We start from the raw sequence: 25,656 nt of genomic DNA, 5'->3' as shown, positions 1-25,656 counted from the left end.
ACACAGGTGTTTGGGTTTTTTCATGAGTCCAGTACACATAAAGAATCTACCCCTGGAAGGCAGGAGGCCTCTAATTTGAGAAGCAGAGCAGTATGAGCTACAGGCCCATTTTATCTAGGCTGTTTCTCAGGAAGGGTGTCCAGGCCACCATGACATTTGGCATATGATGGGCATGAGAGCTTACTTTGCACACCATCTAAGACTGCTCACCCTATAGAAACCCCCAGCCAGAATGTTATAATGAGTGTCTGTATGGAAGAAGATGAGGGCCATGTGGGAGTGTTTTTGTTAGAATAGTAGTCTTTTGTGTGGTGGTTGGAAAAGATGACTGTGTCCACCTCAGCTTGAACTCTGGTGTGATGCCATTAGAGACTGAGTTCTGGAACTGATCTCAGAGAATTATTGCCATGAATTGTGTTGGGATTTTAGAAAGCCAGGCACTAGAGGAGCTTTTGGAAACTGAGATCTAGGCCGAGGGTGGCATTCATTTTAAAGAGAGCATGGATTACTAAAATCATCTACATCTGCATTGCCTATTGTTTTCAAATTTCAATCCTATGGTGAATATACGCTTGATTCTTTCAATGATAGTGTGTTCAACTATCCCCCTGTTGAAATTATCCCTGATCTTATCACTCATTTTGTACTTTGCCTGATCTCCTAACATCCTTATTGATATCTATTTCCCCAAGTGCCTTGTTGTGACTGACTGTTTATGTGTGCCGACATTCCCATTTACACTTCTTCTCTGCATGGTCATAAAGATTTGCAGGGAATTGTTGGGCGGTATGCTAGGTAGGACTTTTGGGTGCAGGTGGACGTGGGGCAGCTGTTTTCCTGTGGACAGTGGCTGCTTCATCCACAAAAGCAGCCTGTTGTCCCCCACCAGAGCTGTACAGAGTGATGACCTTTTAGTTTTATTATCAGGACCATGAGGCTTCTAGCAGGGATCACACCTCCCTAAGAGGTTGTAAGGAAACTCTGTGAATAGAAATCCACATAGTGGTGGAAAGATCTCAGCCCAGCCATCCCTTGGGAGGTGGAAGTTAAAGGTTAATTTCACTCAGTTGGCAAAAAAGTTTGAGGGAAAAGATCATTTTCATAACGTTTCTTTTGGCTGGAGATAGGATAAATGGGGCAAAGATGAATGTGCTTTTATACATTGCGCTAATTGGGTTAGATTGATGAACGTGGTTACATATCCAGGGCACAATATGAGGTACTTTTGTATGTACAGATTCTTTTACTTCCCACTATAATCTCAGAGGGTAGACATCATCACTCCCCAGATCTTACAGATGGGGAACTGAGATGTGGATAGATTGAGGAGCCGCCCAGATCACCCAGATGGTAAATGGCAGAGCTAACATTTGAACTGCAGTCTTGTGACACAGTCTCTGATTGTGGCCAGTATACTGCATTACCTGGACATGCATGGAGGGTCAAGATAGTATGGCTGGATATGTTCCTGAGCTCTATGGCATTCTGTGAAGCAGTGTCCCATTGGGTGTAAGTCATCAATTGCATTTCGTCACTTCCAGTAGCCTCCTGGAGGGAAGGGTTCTATTCTGTGTCCTGGCACCCTGCTTGATGCCTGCCATTTAGGACCTGTATCCATTTGCAGATCTCCATGTCAGCAACCTGGGTCAGAGTGGAACAGGAAGGCAGAGGGCTTCAAGTGGTCTCCATGACTCTTGTCAGCTCTTATCAGGATGAACAGAGGTAATGTCTTGGATTGTTGTTTAGGGTTCACTGAAATCAAAGCTAAAAGATGATCTTAAAAAAGAAAAGCACTCATTTCTGATGTGTTTGGTTGCTCTCCCTCTTTATCATTAATGTTTTCCTTTTTCTGGAACCATGTACAGGCAGCCAACCTCCCCTGCTCCTCTGTAAAAGTTAAGCCAGCAAGGTGTTTGGTTATCATTGCCAAATAAATTAATTGAGAACTACTATTATCATCTTAAAGCTTAATTCTTTCTCTTTGTACTTCCTGGATGCTTATAGGACATTGATTCCTCTCCAATCTGCTGGGCTTCTGCAGGAGTTCCAGATTTTTCTCCCCACTGTGAGAGTTTTGTGCGTTGAGTGCAAAGCTTCAGTTACCAAGTGCTTAGTTTAGCTGCGGTTTGTCCACCCAGGGTTCCTGTGTTGGAAGCTTGCTCCTGAGTGTGGTGATATGGGGGATGGTGGAACCTTGAAGAGGTGGAGCTAGTGGTAGTTCACTGAGGACACTGCCCTCAGAAAGGGAGACCTGAAGATGCTGCCCTTAGAAGAGACTCTGGTTAGTTCTTGCATCTTGAGAGTCATTATGAAAGAGTAAGACTTCTCCACAGTCTCTGGCTTCCTAGCTCATCATGTGATCTCTCCTTTTTGCTTGTATTCCTGCAACAATGCGATCTGCCATGATGTTATATAGCCAAAGAAGGAACCCTCATCAGAGGCTGAATTAATAAGAACGTCTGATTTTGATTTTTTTCAGCTTCCCAAAGTGTAATATATAAACCTCTTTTCTTTATAAAGTACATAGCCCACAACCTCAAATATACGGGTCACTGGAGGAACCCAGAAACACCATGGAGGAACCCAGCAACACCATCAGGGTAGTGCCCAGGACACGTTATCCATCAGATCTCTCATCAGACGAACCAGAGGGAGCACAGGGTTGGACATCTGCACCTCCACCAGCACAGTACTAACACCAGAGATGGGAGTTCAAATCCTTCCCACATGAGTAAAAGGACCTCTTCCCCAAGGAACAGTAGGCTTATTATTGGGACACAGTTCTTCTACTACAAAAGGACTTATGATAAGTCCTGGGGTAATTGATCCCAATTATGAAGGTGAAATAAAAATTATAGCTAGTTCTCCAAAGGGTATATCAGTAATTTCACCAGGAGACAGAATAGCACAGTTATTAATAATACCCAGCCTACATGATAAATTTTCCAGTAGTACAATAGAAAGAGGTTCCAGGGGATTAGGCTCCACAGTTGTAGATTGGTCTCTGCTGTCTTTAAATTTAGATTCTCGCCCAATGCTAAAACTAAATATTCAAGGATATGAATTTAATGGGCTACTGCTCACATGCAGACCTTAGCATCATATCTCATCAAGAATGGTCAAAACATTGACCATTACAACAAGCCAGTCAAACACTTTGAGGCCTAGGAGTGGCAACTAATCCCCATAGAAATGCAATGGTGTTAGATTGGAAGGATCCTGAAGGATGTGAAGGAACTATACAGCCATATATATTGGATCATCTTCCTATAAATTTATGGGGATGAGTTGTCCTAGATCAATTAGGTTTGCAATTAACAAATAATAGCAATCCAAATGCGGCCACTATTAGGGCTAGACAAGATTTTAGGAAAGAAAAAAGATTAGGAGAACAAGAACAAGGTATAGCAGCACCAATTCAAATAGATCAAGGAATAAATAGACATGGATTGGGTTTTCAGAAGGGGTCACTGAGACAATAAAAATTACTTGGAAATCAGAAAGACCAGTATGGGTTTCTCAGTGGCCCCTGAGTAAAGAAAAGATACAAGCAGCCCATGACCTGGTCAAACAACAATTAACGGAGGGACATATGCAACCTTCCATATCTCCCTATAATACTCCCATTTTTGTCATTAAAAAGAAATCTGGTCAATGGAGATTATTGCAAGATTTAAGAGCCATTAATAATGAGATGCTTATTATGGGACCTGCTCAATCAGGGATTCCCCAATAGTCTGCTTTGCCAAAAACCTGGTATGTTTTAGCTATAGATATTAAACATTGTTTTTTTTTTCTATTGCAATTCATCCTGAGGATAGTCCACGTTTTGCATTTACTATCCCTGCACTAAATCATGAAGTTCCTGATCAGAGATATTAATGGAAAGTTACTCCCTCAAGGGATGGCTAACAGCCCAACTATGTGTCAAATTTTTGTTAACAAAGCAATCCAGCCACTTAGAAATCAAAATCCTGAACTACAAATATTTCACTATATGGATGATTTATTATTAGCACATAAACTTAAAAACACATTGCTAGAATATTATGCCACACTTACAAATTTAGTAAAAAAATATAATCTAGAGATAGCAATAGATAAAGTACAATTAAATTTCCAATTAATTATTTAGGAGTTCTATTATCTTCAACCATGGTGCATTCACCAAAAATTAAAATACAAGTAGATCAACTCAAATCACTGAACGACTTTCAAAAATTATTAGAAGACATAAATTGAATAAGACCTTATCTAGGCATACCAACGGGAGAGTTGGGACCTTTATTTGCTATCCTAAAAGGTCCATCAGATCCAAATTCACCCTGCATGTTAACGCCTGAAGCAAGAAAGGCATTAAAAATCATTGAAACATATATGGAAAATATGCATTTGGATAGAATTGATATAAGTTTGCATTTATTATTTATTGTAACACCAACAAAAAAATATTCCTACAGGAGTATTCTGGCAAGAAGGTCCATTATTGTGGATATATTTATCTTATTCTCCTAACACTATTCTTATTAGGTATCCTGAGGCTGTAGGACAATTAATACTCAAAGGAATAAAAAGCAGCAAAGGGAGTGTTTGGAATTTCTCCCAATAAAATTATTACTCCATATACTATGGATCAAATTGTTGAGTTAGCTAATGAGTGAAATACTTGGGCAATAATCATTTGTAAATCTAATATTCATTTGATAACCCCTTACCATCTAATCCTTTATTGTCTTTTTGGTCTTCGCATCCTATCGTTTTTCCAAAAATGACAAGAAAAACACCTATCATGAATGCTCCAAATATATTCATTGATGGGTCAAAAAATTGTACAGCAGTAGTAGTTACCCCTGATCAAACTTTTACATTTTTAGTACCCAGACAATCAGCTCAAAAGGTAGAGCTTAATGCAGTATTACAAGATTTTGTGATGTTTAAAGATTCTGTATTTAATTTATTTTCTGATAGTCAGTCTATAGTTAATGCTATAGTATCCCTTGAAGATGTTGGTAGCATTTCCCCTTCCTCTACTGTTTTCTCTTTTTTTTTCACTATACAAAGTCTAATCTGGGACAGAAAAGATCCATTCTTTATAGGACATATCAGGGCACATACAGGATTGCACATACATAGTCTTCATTTTCTCCCAAATTTAATTTGCTCAGTTATACCTCAGTGTTGTATCAGTGCTGTGTACCTGACATAGTGCTTTGATCTTATCATACCATTGTAGTGACCTGGAAGAGATTTAAGAGTCCTTTCTTTTTTTGAGTTTGAATCATAGCTTTGATGTGGTCTTTCTTGTTTTATGTTTTTGTTCCTAATGTAAAAGTGTTTAACGCTTTTGGTTGTTAGGGTAGTAGGGGGATAAGGATTTAACTAGTTATTCTTGAATTGCTTTTACAATAAACCAATTTTATAATCTTTAAATCCATCAACTTTATATATATATATAGATTTAGTTAGGGCTTCTTAACTCTACTTATGATTGATGGAACACATTGATTTGGAATTTCAGATCTTCCAAAGCACTATTTGTTGCAATATTATTTTTTGAATAGAGTGCCTTTTAAAAATAACATAAGGAAGTGACTGTAATACAAATAATGTTGATGTTTTAAGTTCTACTCATTTTAGGTAGATGCATTCTATATAGAACATGGCAGAAAGATGAAAAGCAACAGTAATTGTGTATTCAGAATTCATACCAATCAGTGGTGAAACAGTGCAAAAGCAGGAGGCAATATCCATTGATTGATTTCATAGCTTTTGTATGTCTGAGAAATGAGTGCTCAGATGAATTTTATCTTTTCAAGCATGTTTTTGTAAGAATTGTGGGTGTGCCTATCTTAACATTTATTTTCTGTATTTTAAAATCAAATATTCTCCACGTTTTAAATGTTTTATATTAGAGACTTCTCTAATGCACACTTGTCAGATATATATATCTCCAATGTACCAATATTGTACCTTTTGTTTTTAGATGTTAAGCAAATGCTCATGTTAGGTACTTACAAAAATTGTTACATTATGTTTTCTTATGTAATTTATTTTTTTGGTTAGTTTATGTGATCCAAATATATTCTTTCCTTAAAATATCATGCTAAAATAAGTAGAGCACATCTAAATTTACATTTAAATACAAACGGAATTCTAATTTAGTGACCTGAAAAAATATGGACCTGTCCTTTAAAAAGCCCCCTTTCCAAAATTAGTTATCTCTCTGCCTAAATTGTGCTTAACAATGTTTTTTAAACTTAAATATTCTGAGTTAATGTGCATATTAGATTACTTAAGAATTACAATAACATTTTATTTATTGACATAAAATTGCTTGAACGACTAGTGGGTTGTTTTTTTTTTTTTTTTTTTTTTTTTTTGCCATCCTAGATATGTTACTGTAGTTTAATAAATATTAGCCAATTTGGTGTGGAAGTTAACTTATATATGAGTGTTGTTTTAAGAATGTTGCTTTACATTTCATGCAAAACTATTGATGATTTTGCCATTTTTAAGTAGAAAGCTTAGGACTTTACTACAGCAATTTAAAGTTACCTCAGTATGAAATACAAATAGCCTTACCTGTTATTTCTTGTATACTCAGTATGGTATTGCTAAATTCAGTGATGTTTTGAAGTTTAAAAATTATTATTCCTGAATCTATGTAAATGCACCTGAACCGGTATTTAAAATAACCCCCATGGGAACACACTTTCAGAAATACTGTATTCCATGGAGTGTGGTGGTGCACCCATGTAATCCCAGCTACTGTGAGCCTGACTCACAGGTCATGTCAAGGTCAAAAGGGTAGAATTTAAACCCTGCTGAAGCAGGGTTTTGAATTTGAGGCCAGCCTCAGCAACTTAATGAGACTTGGTTTTAAAATAAACAGTTAAGAAAGGTTCTACAGGGGTAGCTCAGTGGTGGAACAACCATGGATTCAATCCCCAGTATTGTAAAAAACACAAACACATTCCATAAACATTTGTCTTCATATTTTTCTAAATATGCAACTGTTGTAACCTCAGAGCAGGCATGTTTAGAACAGTATTTTCTGCTAGATGAACAAGGAATTTCTGAGTTGTGAAGCTTCCTAAGCTGCTTGTTTTAAGAATGTAGAGCTTGGGTCCGAGATTGTGGCTCAGTGAGCAGAGCGCTTGCCTAGCATGCATGAGGCACTGAGTTCAATCCCCAGCACCATATAATAATACACAAATGAAATAAATGTATTGTGTCCATCTATAATTAAAAAAGAGAAAGAATGTAGACCTCTTCATGAGTCTTGCTGGATAGGCCTCCTGCTTTTTGTGCCATGGTTCAGTGGTTCTGAAGCCTATCTGTGCATTAGAATCACAGTGGGACCTTAAAAAAAATCTAGGTACATTAAAATAGATCCTGATTTACAGGGTATGGGGTAAGGACTGAGAATTGTTAGTTTTTAAACTGTTACCCGGTGGTTTTAATGTGCATCCATGGGTAAAAACTATCATCAGCCTTGGAGGAGAATGTTAGCAAACAGACTCAAGGTCTTTTGAGTTTTAACACTCAGCTCACTTCTCCCCAGACCCCAGTGGCAGACATAGGCGAAGCTTCCAGGCTCTGAGTCCTACACCTTGGCCCAAGGTTATCTCCAAGAGATGGCAGTACAGGGAATTTCATCTAAACTTATTTGTGTTTTCTTTAATAGCAGGTAATTTATGGAGGTACTGAGCTATATACTTGCTGTCAGAATCATGTTTAATTCTCCCCAAAACCCTACAAAGTAGTTAGAATTATAATTTTATAAGGAGAAAACAAAAGGGCAGAATGAACAAGGAAAGAAATATGTCCAAGCTTACACAACTAGTAGATGGTAGAATTTAAACCAAAGCAAGTCTGACTGCAGCATTTACATGATTCACCTTCACACCAAGGGAACCCAATAAGGATATTCTTGATATAAGACAGGGAGCAGAAATGAAGGTTGGACTTTAGGGAGTAGTGGGGTCTGGGGAATGCAGAGACTCATTGTCACTCAGCTCTGGCCAGTTGTTACCAGGCCTGGACGTGATCCCCAGTATAGATGAGACATCTCATTTCCTAGGAAACAGTATAAAGAGTTTGAAATTTTAAGCATGAATATTTTACAACTTTAAAACAAGCCATTCAACCTTTATTACAGACTACATTCTCCTCATTATTTTTCATTCTTGCTAAAGAAAGCTCTAGCCAAGACAGAGGTGCTGAATGATAGCACAAATAATACATTAAGCTTTCTACTTTCTTGGTGAGGGATTGATATTTCCCATAGACAGGGTCTATACTGACCTATACTTGCTCTTTATCTTTCTTTCTCTGGAATTGCTATAGACAAGTGTTCTGGGAAGTCAAAGCCGAGCTATGAATACTGAAAAACCATTATGTTCTGAAGGTTATGATGTCAAGGTCAAGGCCTAGTTCCCTTGCCATCTCTATGGTCAGCAAGGATGAGAATATTATAATGTCACAGACAGGTGTTAAGATATAAACCTTTAGCCAGGCTAGTGATGGAGAACTGTAATCCCAGCTACTTGGGTGGCTGAGACAGGAGGATCACAAATTCGAGGTCAACTGGGAAAGTTAGTGAGAGGCACTGTCCCAAATAAAATAAGTTTCGGGGTATACTTGGTGGTAGAGCATTTGCCTCACACGTGTGATGTCCTGGGTTTTTAACTCAAGTACCAAGAATGTTGTAGATATAGAAACAGACACACACACATGCACATTCACACACACACACACACACACACACACACACTCACACACACAAAGCAAACAAAAAAGAAAAAAGATACAACTCTAATCAATTTACTGCAGAGCATAGATTTTGCTCTATTTTCTTGTATCATTTTCTAGTTTGTGTATATTAATTAGGCATGGCTGAGAAGCATGATTAATGTTTCTCTAGCATGTATTCATTCAGTAAGCATGTAGGCTGAGAAGCATTTTAGAACTTGGAGAAATATAGCATTTGTAATTTCATGGGGCATTGCTTAAAATCTGACTTGATCAGATGTGGACCTTTTCTTTTTTCCCCTGGGTACTGGGAATTGAACCTAGCTAGTGGTACTATATGCAAGGAAAGTGTTCTACCACTGAACTACATTCCTAGCCCTTTTTTTGAGACAGTGTCTCCTGAAGTAGATTTTGAGCCTTTTTATAAAAAGAATTTCAGACTAAAGAGTGTCAAAAGCAAATTTTAAGACATTCATTTCTTTTTCATTATAATGCATTAGGTATTTTTAAAAAAACAGTGCAGTATGTTGCAACAAATACATCATAAGTGGCTATAAAACTACAGGATCTGAATGTTGGAACTTTGATGTTGAAGAGGACAAAAGCTTATTTCCATAACCGCTATAGCAATGGTCCAGATTCCTTTAGTTTGGGTTATTCATCTGAACATAATAGTAGCTGTCTTCTTGTTAGCAGAACCAAACTTTATTCTTTCAGGGGATATAGGGGGCCATAACTGGTACCCTACAAAAACAGATGCAATGTAATTAGTTATTCTTAAGGAGGAATTTCAGATAAACACATTTCAGTTGAAAATTCTAAGGTCATTAAAAATTGCAGTTTTTAACTTGAAGGAAAATACATATTTGAAGAATATGAATGGCTTATTTCAGAACTCGAGCCATTTGAAAATAGTGTGGATTATGCTTAGAAGAAAATTTCAGAATGTTCTGGATTTTTTTTAGTAATGAAAAAACAATGATTTAAAGTGGTTCTGGATTTTTAAGTATTTATAGATTAATGTTATAACTAATAATTCTGTACAAATCTGCATCTTTAAATACAAATAGTTTCTCAAATTAAAACCTTGCTTTGGCTGTATTTTCTAATATTCACAACCTGTTTTATTGGATCATCCACCTATGCCAGGATGCCTTTAGAATTTATGACTGAGAATGATATATTTAATTTGTAATTAAATGTTTCAATTTGCAGTTTCTTAGAATACTACCTCTTGCAATTATTTTTTTGACATTTTAGACTGTTACTTCACTTCAGTAGCTGTTTATTGAATATTTTATACAGTGCCAAATCACCATGGGAGCATTTGAATATTAAATGATAAATAAGCATTTTATCTAATATGTTCTATCAGTGAACTAATTAAGAGAAAAATGTCTGGGTTAAGAAATTAGGAGAAATATTCATGGAGAAACTGGTCTTTGACTTAGGGATTCAGGGATGGGTTGAATGGTATATAGACAAGTGGATGCATTTGTTAATCAGTGTTTAACTTAGATATTTGAAGAACATGAATGGCTTATTTCATAACTTGAGCCACTTGAAAATATTGTTGGATTATGTTTCAAAGAAAATTTCAGAATATTCTGTAACACTGATGATGACGATTGAAGGGAGAAGTGATTAGAGTGACTGTAGGAAAGTAATTTAAAGATAATATTAAATTAGGTAATAGATAATGTTTGAAAAGGCAAATTAAGGACTGTAGAAATTGTGCATAGCAATTGTATTTATCTTTAAAATGAGTACTACTCAGTAATTGTCAACTGGTTCTGGGTGATTCCATTGATAAAGCATATTTCTAATGGATGTGTTTGCTCTGGTCCAAGATGATAGACAACACTTAACTGCCTCAGAAATATGCCACTGCAGGTGAAGTGGCATGATCACCACTATTCTGTTAAAGAAGAAAGCCTGTGTTAGTCCAGGTCTTCTTGTTTGCATTTGGCAGACATTACACCCTGGAGTGGATAGAAAAACAAAAGTTCAGTTGTTGTAATCACCTTAAATTATATACTGGATGTGTTATTTTAAATTTGGGAGGGTAGAGTTATAATAGGAGGGTAGAGAACAGAGGAGATTCATTGATTGCAGACTTTATGTTTCAACTGGTTGGTTTCCGTATATATAGAATGAAGTATCTTTCTATACTTAAAGAAGATAAGGCTGGTTATGAACTATTGTCACATTAATAGTGCATTAAAAATTGTTGGAAAGATCAATTCAGAAAGAAACCTTAGAGAAATAAAATATTTGCATACTGTAAATTTAGCGTGCCTGTGTTAAGCATTTGATTTTTATTATCTAGTGTTGTGCTAGATTCTGTAGACAAATCAGAGAAATAGATTTAATGTTGGTCTTGAATTTTATCAATAACCTAGCATTCCTGGCTACATTTTCAGGGAGACAACTTCACCATAAGGTGGAGGCAGTGAGTTAGCACAGGTAAATGGTATGTTCCAGGCACAGTCAAATTTAGGGGTAATTAAAAAAAAATAAAGAAATAAACTATGAAAATGAAAACAAACAAACAAAAAAGAAAACATAACAACAGAAATAGAAAGTTTCTCTGTAGATTTCCTAGGGGTTAGTTCCCAGAAGACATTTTATACTAACAGTTCTATGAAATTTTAGATAATTCCACGTGTGTATAGCTCTACCTAACACTGAATTTTAAGCATGATGAGGGGAGGGGCTTTATTTCCTTTGTGTGTATGTGTGTGTGTGTGTGTGTGTGTGTGTGTGTGTGTGTGTGTGTGTGTGTATGTGGTGCTCGGGATTGAACCCAGGGCTCTATACATGTGAAGCAAGCACTCTACCAAGTGAGCTATGTCCCCAGCCACTTTGTTTCCTTTTATTTATTTCTTTTCCTTTTATTTCTCTTTTTCTTCCTTCTACAGTCTTCACTTATTTCCCATTTTAAGACTGATTACTTGATGAAGTCTTTATGTCTACTGCTCTCCAAACATAGGGATGCCTAATAAATGTTTTATGAATAATGAAAGTATACATTTAGAATTATGTAAAGCCAAATAGAATTTACAAGGCATTTCATTATTATGTTCTTTATCTTGAATACAATGACTAATATTTTCTTTTTATAAGCCCTTTTATTACTAGTTTTAAGTTTTTTATTTTCATTAATATGAATCACAAACAGAATATAAGGCCCTGATTTGAAGACAATTGATGATTGTCCCTTTAACTTATTTTTGTATTCCAAAAAAAGCCATATGCACTTGATTATGTAATACTGCAATTTGAAGATAGTTATCTTTGCACAACAGATCAAATTAGTTTGTACTTTCACTGTGTTTCATTACCCATGCTGAACCTATTTAGAGAAAACTTTATTTACATGGAAAACTTTCAGAGTCAACATGAGTGAAAAACTATTGAGTTGTTTTATTAGATATGTAAATATTTACTTAATCATTAATAACTTAAATATATCTTAGTGGATATGATTTATGATAAAAATTGACATGATCACTCATGTTTATAGCACATAATGAAACATAATTTACTTATTCATTCGCTATTTGACAGATGTTTATGTTGTTTCCAATTCTTTTCTATTATAAATTAAAGCTTCTATGAATGTTCCAACATGAATCTTTGCTTTGATGTATATTTCTAGTTTTCTTAGGTGAATTCCAAAGAGTGAAATGGATGGGTCATACAGTAACTATATATTAAACTTTTTAAGAAGCAGTTTCTTTAAAGAGGTCATGCTTACTATTTTACCTTCTCAGCAACAATGGGTGTGAGTTCTATTTGTTCCATATCCTTGCCAATGCTTGTTATGTCAGTGTTTATAATTTTAGTTCATGGTATTTATTTAGTGGTGTCTTATTCTAATTTTCATTTGCACTTTTGATAACCAATCATCTGAAGCATCCTTTCATATACTAATTTCTATCTTGTTCTTACATTTATAAATTGGGTAGCTTTTTTTTTCTAGTATTGACTTTTAGTATTTTAAATATATTGTACATAAGGAAATGGGTGTGTGTCTATGTATGTATATATGTGTGTGTGTGTACATGTGTGTGCGCATGCGCATATATATGTGTATATGAATGATACTGATGATACTGTAGTGCAATCTGTGGCCCAAAGGGTTGTTTTTCATGACAAAAGTTTTCAATTATGATAAAAGCTGTTGCACATGTTTGTCCTAAAAATATTTGCCTATCCCAAGATCATGTTATATTTTTCTACTTTTTCTTATTCTCTAAGTTCTATATTTCCACCTTATTTATTTAGGTCTGTGATAACACTATGATTTTTAGTAAGGAATGAAGCAGGAGTTGAGGAGTATTTTATTTTCCACATATGAATATACACAGCTCTGATAACGTATATTAAAGTGACATTTTCAAGCCCAGGAATCATCTAGTTTGCACTTGACAGATATTCTGTTCTATAGATTTGTCTATTCTATGCGCTTGCTATGTTGTTTTGATCATAGTACCTCTGCAATAATTCTTGAAATCATGTTTTCTAAGTTCCTAATAATGTAAATATTGTTTTGACCATGCTAGAGCTTCTGTTTTTCCAATAAAATTTAGAAATGCTTGTCAATTAAAAAAATAACCTACAAAAATTTTGATTGAGTTTGTGGTGAATCTATAGGTCAATTTTGGGAAGACTGAGGTCTGGGGTTGTAGCTCAGGGATACAGCGCTTGCCTAGCATGTGCGAGGCCCTGGGTTCGATCCTCAACACCACATAAAAATAAATAGATAAAATAAAGTTATTGTGTGCAACTAAAAAATAAATATTTTAAAAATCTTTTGGGAAAATTGATATCTTACTCTTAAAAATAGGTCTCTTATCTGTGAACATTGGCTGTCTCTCCATTCATTTTTAAATTTTCTATGTCTTTTAGCTGTGTTTTACAATTTTCAATGTAGAGATCTTTCACTTCTCTATTTAGATTATTTGCAATAGCTTGATTTTGCTTAATTTAAACTATAACATTATTTTAAGCTTTTTAAAATTTATTTAGTTGTAGATGAACACACAGTATCTTTATTTATTTTTATGTGATGCTGAGGATTCAACCCAGTGCCTCAGTTATAGGAGGCCAGCACTTTACCACTGAGTTACATCCTCACCCCCCTATTTTAAGCTTTTTATTAATGATATTTAAAAGAAGCTGTACCTTATACTCATTTTTCACTACTATCTTTAAATGTTTTGAATGCGGGTCAGGATTTCCTCTTCTGCTGGGCTTGGGCTTTGGTGTGCTATTGAGTGAGGATCAGGAGATCCCTTTGTATTTTTCAGTCCAGCCGCCAGCCTGGGAGTGTTCAGCATGCTCTGCAGTCCTGCTGTCAGTTTATTATGTAGTGTGTTAGTCCCTCAGCTGTCTTCTGCACCTTAGCAGTTCTCTTTATGTCCAAATACTCCTGAGTCTGACATTCTGAGGGCTACTGCATGGTACCTGTGAATAACTGAAGGACTTCAGAAGGGTTCCTCTCCGCTCATCTGCCCCATCCCCTGCTTTAAGTAGGTGCCTGCCTTGCAGTGGAGAAGGTTCTCAATTTGGCTGCTCTGCCTGCAACACACTTCAGCACTTGGTGAAGGCTTTTGGAACTCAACCTGTGACTAGTACTCCTTGGGATTCCAATTTTAGATGAAGCCTATAAAAGTCCCTTAATCATGTAGCTGATTACCCTGAGCCTGAGCTATAGCAGGTTCTTATTTCTCTTGTTGTGTCTCCAGGTATGAGAGCAGCTATAGCTCTATGTGTACTTAGTCAGGGCGCATCACTTTCTAAAATGCATTCAATTCAAGTGTCTTTGCATCATTTAGCTCTCTGAAAAATCTGTGAATGTACTGAAATATGGAAGTGTAATGTAAAGTTTTAAAAAAATATTCACTTAAAATGCACAGAGAAGAAACTAATTTTCTTAATACATTTGTCCCTGTCTTGGTAAAACTATTTGGTGTATTGCTTGTAATATGTGAGCTTATTGGTAATATATTTGTAATATGTGAACTCAAGAAATTTAGATAGCATTCTTAGGTGGATTTTTTTTGTACTGGGGACTTAAACCTGAATGTTCAGTAGAACTACATCCCAGCACTTCTTATTTTTTATTTTGAAACTGTGTCTCGCTAAGTTGCCTAGGGCCTCACTAAGTTGCTGAGACTGTCTTTGAACTTTCTATCCTCCTTCCTGAGCCTCCTGAATTGCTGGGATTATAGGTGTGCAACACTGTGTCCAGCCTTAGGTGGACTTTCACACCCCATCCAACTCCATTTTCTTTGTTCTTTTTTGTGAGCAGCATTTCCTAAAAATGTGCTGCAAAATGTATGTAGATCTTCCCAAATTTAAGAGATTTGAAAGCATAATGCCAGTTTCATGGTAGAAAACAATTTGTTTAATGCTTGGCTTGTGAAAAGTGGAAGATATTACATAGTTTGATGAGTCAGTAAATCTAGTTACATGACTGTTCAAATTATGAATTTCAAAGAAGTGCTAGTAGGTAGAGTGTGTTGTTTAAGGAACTCACATTTTAACATTGTACAGGGAACAAATAGCTCTCCAGAAGATAGATGATTACTATGATAATTATGATTAATTTTGGGGGTGGTGCCAGGAATTGAACCCAGGTTCACTCAACCACTGAGCCACAGCTTCAGCCCATTTTATGTTGTATTTATTTTTTAAAATCTATTTATTTATTTTAATTAGGTATATACGACAGCAGAATGCATTTTGATTCATTGTACACAATTGCAGTTACACTTTACATTTCTATGGTTGTACACGATGTAGTGTCACACCTTATGTGCAGTCATACATATACCTAAGATAATGATATCCATCTCTTTCCACTATCTTTCCTGCCACCACACATTCTCGCTCCCTCCCCTTTGCCCAAAGTTTCTCCATTTTCCCCATACCTCCCCCATCCCCATAATGGATCAGCATCCACGTATCAGAGAGAACATTCGGCCTTTGGTTTTTTGGGATTTGCTTACTTCACTTAGCATGATATTCTGCAACTTCATCCATTTACCAGCAAATGCTATAATTTTATTCTCTTAATGCTGTGTAATATTCCATTGTGTATATATACCACAGTTTCTTTATCCATTCGACTATCAAAGGGCATCTAGGTTGCTTCCACAGTTTAGCTTTTGTGAATTGAGCTGCTATGAACATTGATGTGGCTGCATTACTGTAGTATGCTGATTTTAAGTTTTTTGGGTAAAGACCAAAGAGTGGTTTGTGAATCAACTTAACAGAAGAGGTGAAAGACTTCTACAGTTAAAAGTACAGAACAATAGGAAGGAAATTGAAGACCTCAGAAGATGGAAAGATCTCCCATGCTCTTGGATAGGCAACATTAATATTATCAAAATGTCTGTACTACCCAAAGCGCTTTACAGATTCAATGTGATTCCAATTAAAATCCTGAGGTCATTCCTTATAGAAATAGAAAGAGCAATCATGAAATTTATTTGAAAAATAAGAAACCCTGAATAGCTAAAGCAAGAAGGTTAGTAATAATAGCTGCTTCAGAAAGATGGAGAGGATTACATGGATGTCTTTGTAGTTGGCACTTGGCACAGTACAAAGACACAGCCAGGGGCCCAAAAAAGTGATAGTGAGAAAAATGTGTCACAAGTTTTATAATATGTATCTCTGATGAAGCAAAAGGCAAGGCCAAGTATACATCATGCCTCCTATCAAATGCCTCTACTTCTATTCCTTTAGGATTATTTTTATTGATGTTAGGGTAAGTAGTCAGAGCCTAGGAAGTTAAGGGTTAGTGTCAGAGATTAATGATTTTAAATGGCAAAACGGAAATTGAGTCTAATACATATGGGAACACGTGGCACAAAAAAATCTTCCACTGTCATCCACCACAATGCCTGGACATTACTGTCACCCCAAAGAAGACACAATGAGAGGAGTAGAGGAAAAAAATCTGTGAATACATATCTGGAATTGGAAATTCTGTGGAGCTCACAAACTTGGGTGTGGCAGAAGAGATTCCAAAAGTAGAGGACAGGGCAAACATTACACAAACAGGGAACTTTGCTGGCCTAATGACTTCTAGACTATCTGCCTCTGACATTCATCCACTAAAAATATAGCTTTGTGTTTTAGCTTCCTTTGCAGTGAGATCACGATAGCTTGCTCTGAGTCTCTGTGAACAGGTGGACATGGGTTCATATTTTCCAATAGGAACAGGAGGCAGCAGAGCTGAATCCTCTCTATGCAGGTTACTGTTGCCTTTGGGATATGAATGTCTCCCTGGGTGAATTACGAAGCCGTTGGCTCACTGCCCAGTTTTAATGGCATTTCTTACAGCTTCCCTGGAAAATTGGTGTTTGTTTTTGAAATACATAAAGGTCAACCAGGACACAGTGCTGGAGGAAGCTCTGTCACGTGGGGTGAGTCAGGGTCTGAAGGTAAAAACACAAACTGGGCTGCTACCCCATATATCTTTCCCACATGAGTGTAGCAACTTGTTTCTGAGCATTGCACCAAATCCTCTCCCCACCATAACATGTCTTTATATTTTCGGGTCTCCTGGATGCAACTTGTCAATCACATGTCATTTGGAAGCCAATGACAAAACCACAGGGACCCACCTGCACTCCATTGCTCCAGGCCCAGTTCTCTGCTGGCTCCTACCCACTGGCATCTCTGTTCTTCACCATGGTCATGAATTCCACTCAGTCAAAAATGGCACTCGCTGGTTCAGTCATAATGAGCAACAGAAGATCTAAAGTTCTCCAGGGATTTCTGGTCATGGGATTCTCAAAAACTTCATGGTATTGGCCTAGCCATATTTCAAGAATGAAGAAGTTGACACTGTGGGTTTTGAATCATTCAGGAGCCATTAAGTGTTGAGGAATCTCCTTTCAGTAAAAGCTCTGGAGATCGCTAGCAGGCAAGGTTCCCAAGAAGTGGCGAAAGGTCACAGGAATCCAGGCCCATTGGGGTCGAAAATATGAGATTCCTGTGAGTTTTGGCTACTAACTATGGCTAAAAAGGCTTTCACAGCAAAATCATGTGAAATCCTGGCTGAGATTCCCAGTGCTGTGGAGAATGCCACCCTCGGCCTAGATCTCAGTTTCCAAAAGCTCCTCTAGTGCCTGGCTTTCTAAAATCCCAACACAATTCATGGCAATAGTTCTCTGAGATCAGTTCCAGTACTCAGGCTCTAATGGCATCACACCAGAATTCAATCTGAGGTGGACCCAGTCATCTTTTCCAACCACCACACAAAAGACCACTATTCTAACAAAAACACTCCCACATGGCCCTCATCTTCTTCCATACAGACATTCATCATAACATTCTGGCTGGGGGTTTCTATAGGGTGAGTAGTCTTAGATGGTGTGCAAAGAAAGCTCTCATGCCCACCATATGCCAAATGTCATGGTGGCCTGGACACCCTTCCTGAGAAACAGGATAGATAAAATGGGCCTGTAGCTCATACTGCTCTGCTTCTCAAATTAGAGGCCTCCTGCCTGCCAGGGGTAGATTCTTTATGTGTACTGGACTCATGAAAAAACCCAAACACTGTGTGCTAGTTACTGGAGGCCTTGCAACAACTCATTTGACCCAGAGGATCCCTGTTCTGACTTCATAGGGGTCAGGAGCCTGACCAGAGGAAGGCAAGAGACTTCATCCAATAGTACACATCTTTTTCATCCTTTTAGATTGGGATGGACACATGGGATTTTTCTTGAGTTTCCTGGGGTGCTGAGAATGTAATTCACAGCCACACACAGGGCCAAGAGTCTGATTCAGACACAGCTTTTACAAAGCACTTTACTTCAAAGGCACAGATTAAGCCTCTTCATTTCCATTTGAAACTGTTTTCTTGAGGAGTCCCAAAGGAGTGCCCTAAGGCAAACACCTCCCTTACATTCAGGGGAACAGAACAATGGGGAAGAAAGAAGCCTGGAGAAAAACTTTTCTTTAATTGAACACTGTGGAGCTGACAGCTCCTAATCATGCACTTGGGTTACTATTTAACCAAGCAGTGATTCTCCAGAGAGATCCTTACCAGTCATGCTAATTTTTGAGTTTTCTCAGAAGCTGGGCATGCCCTTCAGCAATCCAGTCCATGGCCATGTCACAGAGCTTGAATGTGGTACACATCTTGGACACAAAACCATGAACCCCTTCAGAGAGTGGCCAAAATTCAGGAAGAATACAGGAACTTAGGATCTTGGTAGGTGTTGCCCATCTGCAAGGCAAGCAGCAGTCCATTCATAAATGGGCCATGAAGAGTCCTACAAAGATTTCCACTAGACAGGACATATTCACGGCTGCATTCTTCTGTTTATCTCTTTAACCACAAACCCAGTGGGATCCACTGACATAAAAAGGCTCACTAGTTAACATTACATTTCAAACCAACAACAACAACAAAAAACACCTTTTTCTTTCATGTTCTCAGAACACAAGACAAAACGACAAATTGAAACACAAACCACCTCTGTATTTGGTCTGCATCTAACCACTTTGTCCTCTGCCTGGTGGGTGAAAATACATTGCTCAGCAGTGGCCTGTCCTGTCTCAGCTCTGGTCTCCTTGGCCATCTCTGTGTAGTTGTCAGAAGCGAGCAATGAGCCAACACTTCTTTCTCAAGAAAGGCCCCTGTTGAGACCATTCAAGGCATTTAGCTATGCACACATCACTAGGTACCAACAAAGAATGACTCTGGCTTTGGTACAGACAATCAAGTGAGCCCAATGGGAGTGGAACTGCCTCTGGATGCCTTACCTCCTGGATCCCAAGTTCAGAGAGTTCCATCACCAAGGAAGTGAGGTGAGGTCACTTCCTTCAGGGAAGTGAATGAGGTCACTGCCTTGGCAATCACTTTGTCCCAACAGTTGTTTCCAAGGGTCCCATGAGATGGAGGCTGCCCCACCTTTCTGTGACATTTTCACAAGACATAAAGGTCTATATACCTAGGAGCCCGGGAGCAGTAATCCACACAGGCCTAATTGTGTCCATCTTCCATGCATTGAGAAGAGAGAGGCTGACTCAGCCTCATCCCTTCATCCTGACTGGGTTGTTGGCCATGGAAGATGACTTTAGACCTCACAGGTCCTACCTAGCTGCCTACATTTGCTCCAGGGATCATTTCTGCATCTACCTTTGAGATTCTCAGCAGCTGTAGGATTCCCTACATACCTGGATGGCAAGATTAACTCAGGACCTGCTATTATGTGAAAATAGATTGAGGGAACAGAGTATGGTTAAGGGTCATATCATGTTCGATTCAGGTTAAAAGTCATTCTGCTGGATGTTACGGGTTTTGGGCAACTGGGAGATTTATAAAAATGTAAGGTGAAATGTAAGTATGAAAATAGAAAACTAGGTAAGATCTGAAGCACACAAGTTTGTTGGGCCCTTGATTTGGATACATAGTTTTGAATTATGTTCTGCAGACATGAATCCTCTAAACCCATAGACAATGGCCTAAGATCTTGTACCTGGGATTACTGAATGTAAAAGAGAACTTGCAGTGAAATAGAGAGAGTAGGCAGGATTCCAGGGTAGGGGAAGGAAGAAGAGTGAGTTTAGGATTTGGACCAAAGGCCCTTTTTGCAATCCAATGAATTTATATTAAAGTGTAAATCGGAATGTCAGCACACATGAAGAGTCAGTCATAACAAGTCACTTGGGGAAATAGATATCAATAAGGATGTTAGGAGATCAGGCAAAGTACAAAATGAGGATAAGATCAGGGATAATTTCAACAGGGGGTAGTTGAACACACTATTTTTGAAAGAATCAAGTGTATACTCACAATAAGATTGAAATTTGACAACAATAGGCAATGCAGACGTAGGTGATTTTAGTAATCCATGCTCTTTTTATAATGAGGCTATGGGAGAAGAATAAGATAAGTGTGAGTTTTGCATTTTGTGTCCAGAACATAATGTGATGAAAGGAATACATGGAGCAGGTGACATGAGTATTTCTTCCACCATTTCTGGGAGCATGTTTTGAAACCCTATCATTTAGAGTTTGGGGATAAAAATAGGTGTTCCCTGGGTTTATGTATATAGAGATGATGCATGAATAGACCATATGGTGAATGAAAACATATAACAGGTTACTATTTAAATAATGGATTTAATTGATATTTTAAAAAATACATGAAATCTGGTATTCACATACAAACATTCAATCCAAGTAGTTATACATGTAGTGGTAATATTAGGGTTACTAGTTATAACAAACTGTGTTTGAGTTTTGCTTTGAAAATGATGATGGAATTCAAAAGTTATGTGATATAAAAGAAATCTCATGAAAAAACAAGTAAAGCAACATGGAGAAATGCATGGGATCTGATTCAGGGAGTGAATGAAAGTGAATCATATGCATATCAATTTGTGAATTGTGGATGAAATGATACATCCTATGATGGATATATACTGAAGAAAAAGGAATATAACAATTTTGAATAAAAATTTAATTAAAAATACACATCATGTCCCATATGAATATACTTTCATTGATGTTAAACTGGGTCTCTTACTGTAGAAATATTAGGGTAGTTACTCAATATTCACTGAAGTTCATTTTGAGTATTCCGAAATGAATATGTATGTCAAAAAATGAATAATTCTGAAAAAATCTCCTGAAAAGTTGATTATAAATCCACACAGATGGACATGAAAGAATCAAGGTAGTATAAGTATATGACACACATAGTTCATGTTTGCAAATTCATACTATATATATATATATATATATATATTTAATACATTAATATGTAATAGTATGTATGCCAATCAAAATTCATAAGGGGATACATATCCTTCACATATGTACCCAAAATATTCACTTTCCTCTACATTGTTTCATGCCTAACTTGTTGAAGTATAAAGCTCACCACAGCTTGAAATTTCAGTTACCTCAGTGTATTGGGGGGCAGTGATCTCTTCATGAAATTCGTATTTACCAAAGTGAGAGAACTCTCAAAAATATAACTGTGATGGCAGTAGGATTATATATAGGCATATAAAAATATACATTGTGACCCAGGCGACAGAGACAGGAAGTCAGGAAGTTACATATTTGTTGATTTTGAAAATTCTTGGAGAAGTAAAATGAGAAAAATGTGTCACAGGTTTTATAATATGTATCTCTGATGAAGCAAAAGGCAAGGCCAAGTATACACCATGCCTCCTATCAAATGCCTCTACTTCTATTCATTTAGGATTATTTTTATTGATGTTAGGGTAAGTAATCAGAGCCTAGAAAGTGATGGGTTAGTGTCAGAGATTCAATATTTCAAATGGCAAAATGGAAAATGAGTCTAATACATATGGGAACATATGGCACATAAAAATCTTCCTCTGTCATCCACCACAATGCCTGGACATTACTATCACCCTAAAGAAGACACAATGAGAGGAGAAGAGGAAAAAAATCTGTGAATACATATCTGGAATTGGAAATTCTGAGGAGCTCACAAACCTGGGTGTGGCAGAAGAGATCTCAAAAGTTGAGGACAGGGTAAACATTCCACAAACATGGAACCCTGCTGGCCTAATGACTTCTTGACTATCTGCCTCTGACATTCGTCCACTAGAAATACAGCTTTGTATTTTAGATTCCTTTGTAGTGAGATTATGAAAGCTTGGTCTGAATCGATGTGAAGAGGAGGAGATGGGTTCATATTTTCCAATAGGAACAGGAGGCAGCAGAGCTGAATCCTCTCTCTGCAGGTTACTGTGGCCATTGTGGTATGAATGTCTCCCTGGGTGCATTGTGAAGCCGTTGGCTCACTGCCCAGTTTTAATGGCATATCTTACAGCTTCCCTGGAAAATTGATGTTTGTTTTTGAAATACAAAAAGGTCAACCAGGACACAGTGCTGGAGGGAGATCTGCCACATGGTGTGAGTCAGGGTCTGAAGGCAAAAACACAAACTGGGCTGCTACCCCATATATCTTTCCCACTTGAGCATAGCAACTTGTTTCTGAGCATCGCACCAAATCCTCTCCCCACAACAACATGCCTTTATATTTTCGGGTCTCCTGGCTACACTTTGTCAATCACATGTCATTTGGAAGCCAATGACAGAAGCCCAGAGGCCCACCACAGATTTTGGACCACACACCTGCACTCCATTGCTCCAGGTCCAGTTCCCTGCTGGCTCCTACTCACTGGCCTCTCTGTTCTTCACCACGGTCATGAATTCCACTCAGTTAAAAATGGCACTCACTGGTTCAGTCATGATGAGCAACAGGAGATCTAAAGGTTCTCCAGGAATTTCTGGTCTTGGGATTCTCAAAAACTTCATGGTATTGGCCTAGCAATATTTCAAGAATGAAGAAGTTGACACTGTGGGTTTTACTTCATTCAGGAGCCATTGAGTGTTGAGGAATCTCCTTTCAGTAAAAGCTCTGGAGATCGCATGCAGGCAAGGTTCCCAAGGAGTGACAAAAGGTCACAGGAATCCAGGCCCATTGGGGTCTAAAATATGAGGTTCCTGTGAGTTTTGGCTCTCAACTGTAGCTGAGAAGGCTTTCACAGCAAAATCATGTGAAATCCTGGCTGAGATTCCCAGTGCTGTGGAGAAAGCCACCCTCGGCCTAGATCTCAGTTTCCAAATGCTCCTCTAATGCCTGGCCTTCTAAAACCCCAACACAATTCATGGCAATAGTTCTCTGAGATCAGTTCCAGTACTCAGTCTCTAATGGCATCACACCAGAGTTCAAGCTGAGGTGGACCCAGTCATCTTTTCCAACCACCGCACAAAAGACCACTATTCTAACAAAAACACTCCCACATGGCCCTCATCTTCTTCCATACAGACATTCATCATAACATTCTGGCTGGGGGTTTCTATAGGGTGAGCAGTCTTAGATGGTGTGCAAAGAAAGCTCTCATGCCCATCATATGCCAAATGTCCTGGTGGCCTGGACACCCTTCCTGAGAAACAGGATAGATAAAATGGGCCTGTAGTTAATACTGCTCTGCTTGTCAAATTAGAGGCCTCCTGCCTGCCAGGGGTAGATTCTTTATGTGTACTGGACTCATGAAAAAACCCAAACACCTGTGTGCTAGTTACTGGAGGGCTTGCAACAACTCATTTGACCCAGAGGATCCCTGTTCTGACTTCATAGTGGTCAGGATCCTGACCAGAGGAAGGCAAGAGACTTCATCCAATAGTACACTTCTTTTTCGTCCTTTTAGATTGGGATGGACACATGGGATTTTTCTTGAGTTTCCTGGGGTGCTGAGAATGTAATTCACAGCCACACACAGGGCCAAGAGTCTGAATCAGACACAGCTTTTACAAAGCACTTTACTTCAAAGGCACAGATTAAGCCTCTTCATTTCCATTTGAAACTGTTTTCTTGAGGAGTCCCAAAGGAGTGCCCTAAGGCAAACACCTCTCTGACATTCAGGAGAACAGAACAATAAGGAAGAAAGAAGCCTGGAGAAAAACTTTTCTTTAATTGAACACTGTGGCATTGACAGCTCCTGATCATGCAACTTGGGTTACTATCTATCAGTTTGGGATACTCTGGGTTTTCATATAAAAATTCATAGAAGAAATCTCATGCCTCTGAAGAAAAGTAGCAAAACTAATCCAGGTCTCCATAACTTGATTCTATGAAAAAAGAGCCAAAGAATATATATTTAACTTTGAGAAATAGCATCTGGGAATAATCTATGTATTACATACAGACACTTTGATGGTTAGCAGGTGAAATATGGTTAGTGGTGGATCTGTAGTTCTGAATAAGCACAAATACACTAGAAGAAATAGGCATCCTACTGTTGGAATAGTTTAAACAATTTTTTTTCTTTAATACTGGATCAAATTATTCCTTTGAGATCTCTTCTAGCTGTACTTTGAAACTTGGAGACTATGGAATTACTAAAATAACGTTATTGCATTTCTGAGCAGTCATTTGTACATTTTATATAAATGGAAAAATTTTGAATAGGTTGTACTTTTCTTTTGCCAGTATCTAAGAAGCTTGCTATATATTTGTAAACACACCAAATGTAATTCAAGAAGTTTGCATAAAATGAAAACCATTTATCACTAGAAGACATTCTTCATATGCGGTATCTGTTTCTACATGGTTTAAACATATTCTCTTGTGGATGAAAAAATAAAGCACTTTAGGTAATTGTCTTTGCATTTACGTAGCACCTTCACTTAAGACACCTGGGTGTGTCCTACTACTGATATCAATGTCTTGTTTTACTTTATCTGATCTTAGTATATATTATAATCTATGGTTATCTTTAGTAGCTTTGAATTTCAGGATTGATTAATACAGGATGATCTTTAATTTTGCCAATTTCTGTTAAGGCAATTTTTCTTCATATTTTATTCAATTATTAATTCAAAAAGCATGTCTTATTTTTTCAAATTAATGTGTGTTTTAAATCCAGGCTTAATTTGTGCCGCAGTCTGGCTGGGCACAAAATCACGAGCCACTCAAACAGGAACAAACTTTATTTTGAAACTCCTGCCAATGCCCTGTATGCTCCCCTGGAAATATGCCGACCCCCACACGCAGCGTTCTCCTGGGCCCACACCAACAGCAAATCCCTTCTCTGGAATTTCCTCCTACCGCACTTCCCCAACCAATGGGAACTCTCCAGGAGTCCCAAAGCAGGCTAAGGTGGACAGCAGGGGTCTAATATCCATTTGAATGCACATCTTAACATAATCATATCATCTCAATGGCTTCCTGGCATCACCTTTCAACCAAAAATGCCATGCATCATTACTACTTGGCTATGGCTCTTAGCATCACCCCCCTTCTGTTTAATTAAGCAACAAGCAATGTGGCTTAGGGACCGTGTCTGTGTCTGTTAGGTTGTCCAATTCAACATACGGTACTTA

The sequence above is a fragment of the Callospermophilus lateralis genome, unplaced genomic scaffold (assembly GCF_048772815.1).
Source record: "Callospermophilus lateralis isolate mCalLat2 unplaced genomic scaffold, mCalLat2.hap1 Scaffold_45, whole genome shotgun sequence".
NCBI lineage: Eukaryota > Metazoa > Chordata > Mammalia > Rodentia > Sciuridae > Callospermophilus > Callospermophilus lateralis.
This window is presented reverse-complemented; position numbering follows the sequence as displayed.